Genomic DNA, 7535 nt, shown 5'->3' with positions numbered 1-7535 from the left:
CAGCTCAGCGCTCCCGCAAACACTGAAGCTACATTTCCTTAGAGGCACAAGTGTGTAATTACAGCTGCTCGCCACCGCCTTGGCCGCCTTTCAGCACTTGATCGGAGTCTTGCATTTTAGGCCTCGAGAAACCCACCCGAGAGCTGACGGCCCATCACGGAGAGACGTAACCAAGGTGCTAGCAACCCCAGGCGCAACGGAGACCCTCGGGCGCTCGCGCTGCCTTTCCCCGCAGCGGCCGTCCCTCCTCCCGACGCCTCGGCGGCTCCCACGCGCCGGGCCAGGTAATTACAGACAGCACCCAGGCGGCTGGGCGCATCCCTCCCCGGGACGAGGCCAGCCCTGCATTCACGCCCCGGCCGGCTGCAGAGCGCTGGGGCCCTTCGCGCGGCGAAGCCAGCACAGCCCGGAAGCAGAGCAGGCCGTTTCAGCATCCCGGCGTATCGCCCCACCGGCGCGATGAAGGAAAACACCGGCCACTGCAGCACTCTGGGAAAATCCTTCTTGCCGTCCGATGAAACGGTCCCCCGATAACCGCGCAGTCCTTGAAAAAGCACCCTCCGCCCTTGGACCTTGCTGGGCACCCTTTCTCCTTAGGCGGAACATAAAAACGCTGGTGAAAACTAGCTGTGTTCAGAGGTACCTATCGCAGAGTCATGTACGTGCCTGGCCACGACGGTGGGCCCAGGGCAAGTCAGCTGTGCGCCAACTTCCCGCCCTCTGCGCCGCTGCATTTCGGGGAGACCTAGGCTACAACACAGCATCACGTTTTACTGCTGCCTTGCAGAAACTCCCGGACCTACAAGCCCAAGCAGAGAGATTATTCACCTTCCTTCCCCAAGGCCAGGCCAGGCAAAGCGGAGGCTGAGCAGGGTGGAGCACGGCTTAGACAAAAACAGCCTAGTTAAGGTTTTAATTACTGGGGCTCCCCCCACACCCTCTCAGAGGCCCTCGCCAGCCCCAGACTGCAGGCAGCTAACGCCGGGGAAGAGCGACTGCCCCAAAGGCTGCCGAGCAAGCTCAGGGCGCAGGCAGGACGTCCCCTCCTTCGAGCACGCGAGCATCCTTCCTTGCTCTTGCGCGCCCTCGTTTTCGCAGGGGGAAGAGGAGCCCGCGACGAGCCACATGTAAACAGCGGGCTCCTCTTTGCAAGCTGGAAATACAGCCCACGAAGACAACGAGGTTGGACATCTGCAGCAGAAAGAGCCCGTGGATTCCTGTGCGCATATGGCTCCCATCAGCCCCCAAAGCCCTCAGAAGCGGTTGCCTTTATGTTTAGCGTTTGTTATTCCCTTCTCAGTTCGCAGGCGAGAAGCCGAAATACGGCAGCAAGGGGAGCAGAGCTAGGGAGCAAATCCAGCTACCCGAGGCCTCGAGGAGCTTTTTTTGCCATAAGGATTCTCCCGCTCGGACCGAATCCTCGTCTCTGTCTAGGAGGCAAAAAGAAGTCAGGACGCTCCTGGAACAGCTCTCTCCCCGCTATCATGGATAAGGGCCATGCATCTGATCAGGTTATCTAGATGCCCTCCTCAGGAGGCGCAAAGCTGGCTTCAGCAGGTTCCCAGCGCAGGCCTCTAGAGATGACGTCCGCGAGCCAAGACGCTACGCTTTGCGGGCTGGCATCGATAGGGATCTCTCGCTAGGCACAGCTATTTCGTCTCCGGTAACGTTTTCATGCTCTTAATCGACTCTGCCAAGGGAATTCCACAGCTACAGTAGAGCCGCAGACTGGTTTAAACCAGCCTTGCCCCCAAAAATCACAATCCTTGGCTTCCTTACAGCAGCAGTGATCTCGCAACCTTCACCGTGTCACCAGGAAGAGGGCGGCTGTCCTACCCTGCCAGTGCCCCCCAGCTTAGGGGGCAGAAGCAGCCCGCCCCCTTCTCCTGTTCTCTGCCAAAAAAAGAGATGAATTCAAGATTTATGTCACGGAGGGGAATTGCCAAGCAGCCGGCTGAGGGCAGAGAGAAGCGCAAGGGCCCCTCAGAGCAGGCATCTAATCCCTTCCAGTCCTTTCCACGAAGTCTCACAGCCTCAGACAGCAGAGCCACTCGCCCAGCAAGTTTTCCAGAGCAAAACCCGTCCCCTCCTCACCGCCTCTTGTAAGTTAATCCACAAACTCCCTTCTCGCCTTTGCTCGTAAGCGCAAAGCAAGCGGCCATCTTACGGGATCCCGCAGCTGCCGAGTCTGTAAAACTTAACATGAATGATCCAGCTCTCCGCGCGAAGTAAGCCCAGAGGCAGGTTCCCTCTCCTGCCTCGAGACAGCACAGCTCTGCCATCTTACGCTGCTGCCACACCAGCCACTGCGCGGATATTATTAGTATCTGATCAGCAAAGTGTAACATCACCAAGGCAATGACCTTTGCATTTAGGCTCTTGGCTAATTCAAGTCACATACTCCCGCCATCAAGGCTTTCAAGCTCGCTCTCCTTCATCTAGTTCGCTTCCCCCCCCCCCCCCTTCCCGCATTCCCAACCGCGGAAATTAAGTGCAAGCCCGGCTAATTCGCAGAGCCGGCTTGCCTCCCTTTTCCTTCTCCTCCGTAGAGCCACACTTCCGACAGGCCCGGCTTCGGCACGGCTCTCGCGCCGCACCGACTGAAGCCCGGCGCGGTTTTCCGCCGCGGTCCGCGTACCCTGCCGAGGCCAGCTACCAGCTCCGCTCCGGCGGCGAGGGCCGAGCACCTGTTTCGGTCATCCTCCGATTACCGCGAGCGAGAGGCAGCGCCCCAGCGGGTCAGCGTCACACAAAATGGATGCTGGCGAGGCCGGTGCCGCCACCACCGCGCGTCTGCCAAATCGCTCCACGCTACCGCTGCGCGGCTACGAGGAGAACCGGGCGGCCGGAGCACGGCGATACCACCGCTCCGGGGAGAGCTGCCAGAATTAAGAGCAGGTTTGAATCCTGTCAACAGAAACAAACGTGTCTGCACACAACACATTTATGTAACAGGCCGGGAGTTCCTGGCAGCTCCAACCGCTCTGCTCCGATAAAACCCTCAGCCTTCGCTGCGTCTCAGTGTAGGAAGTCGCAGCTGGCAGCGAGCCCGAAGTCGCCGCCATCCACCATCACACAACCCCGCTCGGCGGGGAAACAAACTCGGGATGCAGTAAAACGGGTCGGGTTCGGCAGAGCGGCGTTCCCGTTTCACTCCTCGCGCATCAGCCTCCCGCCCAAGCCCGGCCCCGGGGAGGGAAGAGGCCGGCGGCATCGGTCTCCGGAAGAGACGCGAGCCGGCTCCTTTCAGGGCGAGGAGCTAGCGACGGGGTGGGAGCACGGGACCCCCGCGGAGGGGAACGGCTCGGCCTCGGCAGCGGGGCCGAGCGGGACGTTCAGAGGCCAGCGGGAGGCTCGCTGGTGGGGCCTCGGCGGGGAGGAGGAGGAGGAGAGGCTGAGCTCCCTAACCATGGGGACACCAGCTGGAGGGGGGCATCCCGCCGGGGATCCCCTGGGCAGGATGGGAAAGGGGGGCAGGGGGACACACCTGAAACACCCGGTGGGGGTGGGTGTCCATGGGGGGGGGGGGAAGACCCCCCCCCCCCCAACTAGTGCAGGGGAGCGTCAGGGCCCAAAGGGGAGACCCCCCCCCCCAGCAGGGTTGGGGGGGGACAGCTAGGGTCCTTCAGAGCCCAGTGCCGGACAGGCAGGGAGGGGACGCAGCCCCCACCGGGTGTCACACAGTGGGGGAGCTCCCGGCGGGGGTGGGGGGGGATGTTACAGCGATTGGGGCAGGCAGCAGTGACCCAGAAGGCCTGGGTGGGGGCAAGGCAGCCTTGGGGGGCTGTTGGCGACTGGTGGGGGGGATGGGAGGGGCACATCGGTGACAGGAAGGGGGGTGGCAGTGACCAGAGGTTTTTGGGGGGGGGGGGGAAGGGGGGAAGCCCTGGACGGCATCAGTGACAGAGCAGGGGGAGATCCCGGGGGTGCTCGTGACTGGCAGGCCCCGGTTGGGGGGGGGATGCTGGTGACTGGTGAGGGACACAGCAGGCTGTGGGGGGGGGGGTCAGTGATCACAAGGGGGAGGCAGGCAGGCCCTGGGGGCTGTCAGCAGCCGGAGGCCCGGGGGGGGGGGCACTGACCAGTGAAGGAAGAGAGGTCCTAAGAGGATCTTGGAGACTGGTAAAGGCAGGGGGAGGCCCTGGGGGGGGTGTCAGTGGCTAGTGAAGGGGGGGAGGCCCTAGGAGGCGTCAGGAGCCAATGACGGCAGAGAGCTCCTGGGCGGGGGGGGGGGGGGGCCTGGCAGGGCCATCGGTGGCCAGTGGGTGGGGGGTGTCATTAGCCAGTGAAGGGGCAAGAGAGAACATCAGTGGCCAGTGAAGAGGCAAGAGAGGCCATGGAGGCAGGGATATCGGTGGCCAGTGAAGGCAGGGAGGCCCTGGGGGGGGGGGGGGGGGGGACACATAGGTGGCCAGCGAAGGCCCGGAGGGGTATATAGGTGGCCAGTGAAGGCAGCTGGGGGGGGGAGAAGAGGCCCTGGGGGGGTTATTGGTGGCCAGTAAAGGCAGGGAGGCCCTGGGGGGGGTATATAGGGGGCCAGCAAAGCGGGGGGAGGCTCTGAGGGGGGACATAGGTGGCCAGTGAAGGCACAGAGGCCCAGGGGGGTATATAGGGGGCCAGCGAAGGTGGGGGGGGGGAGAGGCCCTGGGGGGGTTATTGGTGGCCAGTGAAGGCAGGGAGGCTCGGGGGGGGGGGACATAGGTGGCCAGCGAAGGCCCGGAGGCCCTGGGGGGGGGGGGGGGGACACATAGGTGGCCAGCGAAGGCCCGGAGGCCCTGGGGGGGGCGGGGGGACACATAGGTGGCCAGCGAAGGCCAGGAGGCCCGGGCGGGGGGGGGAACGACACATAGGTGGCCAGCGAAGGCCTGGAGGCCCGGGCGGGGGGGGGGGGGAACGACACATAGGTGGCCAGCGAAGGCCCGGGGGGGGGGGGACACACATAGGTGGCCAGCGAAGGCCTGGAGGCCCTGGGGGGGTTATTGCTGACCAGTGAAGGCGGCTGGGGGGGGGGGAGAAGAGGCCCGGGGGGGGGGGTTACTGGTGGCCAGTAAAGGCAGGGAGGCCCTGGGGGGGTATATAGGGGGCCAGCAAAGTGGGGGGAGGCTCTGAGGGGGGACATAGGTGGCCAGTGAAGGCACAGAGGCCCGGGGGGTATATAGGGGGCCAGCGAAGGTGGGGGGGGGAGAGGCCCTGGAGGGGTTATTGGTGGCCAGTGAAGGCAGGGAGGCTCGGGGGGGGGGGGGGGGGACATAGGTGGCCAGCGAAGGCCCGGAGGCCCGGGGGGGGGGGGAACACATAGGTGGCCAGCGAAGGCCCGGGGGGGGGGGTGGGGGGGGACACACATAGGTGGCCAGCGAAGGCCCGGGGGGGGGGGTGGGGGGGGACACACATAGGTGGCCAGCGAAGGCCCGGGGGGGGGGGGGGAAGGGACACACATAGGTGGCCAGCGAAGGCCCGGGGGCGGGGGGGACACATAGGTGGCCAGCGAAGGCCTGGAGGCCCTGGGGGGGGTTATTGGTGACCAGTGAAGGCGGCTGGGGGGGGGGAGAAGAGGCCCTGGGGGGGTTATTGGTGGCCAGTAAAGGCAGGGAGGCCCTGGGGGGGGTATATAGGGGGCCAGCAAAGCGGGGGGAGGCTCTGAGGGGGGACATAGGTGGCCAGTGAAGGCACAGAGGCCCGGGGGGTATATAGGGGGCCAGCAAAGGCGGGGGGGGGGGGAGAGGCCCTGGGGGGGTTATTGGTGGCCAGTGAAGGCAGGGAGGCTCGGGGGGGGGGGGGGGGACATAGGTGGCCAGCGAAGGCCCGGAGGCGGGGGAACGACACATAGGTGGCCAGTGAAGGCCTGGAGGCCCTGGGGGGGGGGGGGGGGGACACATAGGTGGCCAGCGAAGGCCCGGGGGGGGTGGGGGGGGACACACATAGGTGGCCAGCGAAGGCCCGGGGGGGGGGGGGGGGGGGGACACACATAGGTGGCCAGCGAAGGCCTGGAGGCCCTGGGGGGGTTATTGCTGACCAGTGAAGGCGGCTGGGGGGGGGGGGGGGAGAAGAGGCCCGGGGGGGGGGGTTACTGGTGGCCAGTAAAGGCAGGGAGGCCCTGGGGGGGGTATATAGGGGGCCAGCAAAGTGGGGGGAGGCTCTGAGGGGGGACATAGGTGGCCAGTGAAGGCACAGAGGCCCGGGGGGTATATAGGGGGCCAGCGAAGGTGGGGGGGGGAGAGGCCCTGGAGGGGTTATTGGTGGCCAGTGAAGGCAGGGAGGCTCGGGGGGGGGGGGGGGGGACATAGGTGGCCAGCGAAGGCCCGGAGGCCCGGGGGGGGGGGACACATAGGTGGCCAGCGAAGGCCCGGAGGCCCGGGGGGGGGGGGACACATAGGTGGCCAGCGAAGGCCGGAGGCCCGGGGGGGGGGGGGGGGGGGGACACATAGGTGGCCAGCGAAGGCCTGGAGGCCCTTGGGGGGGTTATTGCTGACCAGTGAAGGTGGCTGGGGGGGGGGGGGAGAAGAGGCCCTGGAGGGGTTATTGGTGGCCAGTAAAGGCAGGGAGGCCCTGGGGGGGGTATATAGGGGCCAGCAAAGCGGGGGGAGGCTCTGAGGGGGGACATAGGTGGCCAGTGAAGGCACAGAGGCCCAGGGGGGTATATAGGGGGCCAGCAAAGGCGGGGGGGGGAGAGGTCCTGGGGGGTTATTGGTGGCCAGCGAAGGCCCAGAGGCCCGGGGGGGGGGGGGGACACATAGGTGGCCAGCGAAGGCCAGGAGGCACTGGGGGGTATTGGTGACCAGTGAAGGCAGCTGGGGGGGGAGAAGAGGCCCTGGGGGGGTTATTGGTGGCCAGTAAAGGCAGGGAGGCCCTGGGGGGGGTATATAGGGGGCCAGCAAAGTGGGGGGAGGCTCTGAGAGGGGACATAGGTGGCCAGTGAAGGCACAGAGGCCCGGGGGGTATATAGGGGGCCAGCAAAGGCGGGGGGGGGGGAGAGGCCCTGGAGGGGTTATTGGTGGCCAGTGAAGGCAGGGAGGCTCGGGGGGGGGGGACATAGGTGGCCAGCGAAGGCCCGGAGGCGGGGGAACGACACATAGGTGGCCAGCGAAGGCCAGGAGGCCCGGGGGGGGGGGGGGGGGGACACATAGGTGGCCAGCGAAGGCCCGGAGCCCCGGGGGGGGGGGGGGGGACACATAGGTGGCCAGCGAAGGCCCGGGGGGGGGGGGGGGGACACACATAGGTGGCCAGCGAAGGCCCGGGGGGGGGGGGGGGGACACACATAGGTGGTCAGCGAAGGCCTGGAGGCCCTGGGGGGGGGGGGACACATAGGTGGCCAGCGAAGGCCCGGAGGCCCTGGGGGGGGGACACATAGGTGGCCAGCGAAGGCCCGGAGGCCCTGGGGGGGGGGGGACACATAGGTGGCCAGCGAAGGCCCGGAGGCCCTGGGGGGGGGAGGATATCGGAGGCCGATGAAGAGGGGGGAGGCCCCGGAGGCCGGTGAGGGAGGCCCGACGGGGCAGGAAGAGGAGGAGGAGGAGGAGGAAGGAGAGGCCTGTCCG

This window comes from Struthio camelus, chromosome 2, assembly GCF_040807025.1.
Source record: "Struthio camelus isolate bStrCam1 chromosome 2, bStrCam1.hap1, whole genome shotgun sequence".
NCBI classification, from domain to species: Eukaryota; Metazoa; Chordata; class Aves; order Struthioniformes; family Struthionidae; genus Struthio; species Struthio camelus.
This window is presented reverse-complemented; position numbering follows the sequence as displayed.